The sequence below is a fragment of the Sphaeroforma arctica genome, assembly GCF_001186125.1.
Source record: "Sphaeroforma arctica JP610 unplaced genomic scaffold supercont1.1343, whole genome shotgun sequence".
Classification (NCBI taxonomy): Eukaryota; class Ichthyosporea; order Ichthyophonida; genus Sphaeroforma; species Sphaeroforma arctica.
The window spans coordinates 1-1,830 of record NW_014039215.1 but is presented as its reverse complement, the minus strand read 5'-3'; positions in this window follow the sequence as shown (position 1 = coordinate 1,830).

The following is a 1,830-nucleotide window of genomic DNA, read 5'->3' as shown; positions in this document are numbered from 1 at the left end:
CCTGTTGGCCCGCTGTCGGATTAACTCTCGTTGACCCTCCTCCTGAATATCAATTTGAGTCTGGTATTGATGGCCCAGATCAAATTTCTGTCGCCAAGCCGGTCGGAGTGGTGTTTTGGGTAAACGCAGGATTTGTGAGTCAATCTTGTTGTCCGAATCGTAAACCTGATGGTGAAATGTATGGTCCACATTATCCGGACCTACATCCACGAAACGCAGTTGTTCTTCCAGCACGTTGATTTGGGGTTGTTCCAACAGTGGTTGTGCTGTCGGCTCATCCTCCGAGTCATCATCCCCTGATTCATCATGACTTTGATCCTTTGCTGCGGCTTGCTTTTTTCTTCCGCTGCTTAGTAGGTCTCAATTCATGTACCGTTGGCTGGTATTCCTTCAGAAAGGCTCTCCTATCCCTTGCTATCATATGGTAAGTAGGATCTCGCCTACGTGCTTTGCGCGTGTCCACTGGTAGAGATGATATCTGATTTCAGTGCATGTCGCACTTCCTCTGAAGTTGAATTTTCCGAGGATTGCGTTTTCTCGACTTTTCCCTTTTGATATTTCGCCTTCTTCGCTTTTGGCTTCTGTGGCTCCGTAGTCACATTATCTCCGTATGCATCTACACCCGAGTCAACCAACTTCATACGTTTCCGTTTAGTCAGAGTTGGCACCTGTTGTACCGGCGTGATCTCAGTTGCTTCAGATTCCACTGATGATGCCGGGTGTGTTTTCTGCTTTTCATCGCCTACAGTAAACCAATTCGCTTTTGTAGCCTTAGCTACATTCGCTGCCTTATTGTTTCCTTTCGTCATAATATCGATAGCGTTTTATGAACTTTCTCAACAAAATGAAAGTTTTTTCTTTTCAGAAGGCCATGATTTTTGAAAAAAAGAAGTTATAAATATAAACCAGGTTTTCGGTTTTTCGTAAATGAAAAAAGCTGTCGACAATATTTATGACTTTTAGTGCTGATGGAAATAATAAAAATAATAGAATGACACAATCAGTTCAGATATGATGCCATATCACGTAGGTGCATCTAGTACACTTGACACCCGTAGTATCCCCTGAACACTTTGCTAGTGTGCATGTACTGCGCATGTTGCTTTCGACTCAAATATCCCATAAGAGTCTTTATTAATGACCAGTACCACGCATAGATTGCACATAACTACATACATATTATCAGCACACCCCTCTCTAGCGTCTCAAATTAATACTATATACTCATAGCTAAAAATATATAAAGCATATACATATTATATATTTGAAATATAACATATATCTAAGAAATATAACGATAAGGCGCAACTGAGCTAAAAGGATGGCGAAGCATGAGAAATATGCGAAGAACTCGTTGGAACCATCAATAGACGCGATGGAAACCTCTAGTAGTATAGAGGTATGGTTACACAATGCAAATTATCTTTTCGTATGTATATCTGTACGCATTTATCACTGTCCAACACTAAAACAGATGAACCAAGGGCACTTCAGGAGAGAAATGTACTGATTCATGTACTCAGATATGATGGTGCGAAGCCTCTCGATGTTTTCTACTCCTCGCTCACAGCACAACTATCTACATATTACTACTGAAAATGTTTCTTTTGCGCATTGAGTTAGCGAGATGATCTATACACGCACACACGACACACACGCACGCACATAAATACACACACACACACGCACGCACATAAATACACACACACACACACGCGCGCGCGCGCACACGTACATAAACAGACAAACACACACACACACACACACACACGCACACGTACATAAACACACAAACACACACACGCACAAACACAAACACACCCCCCCCCC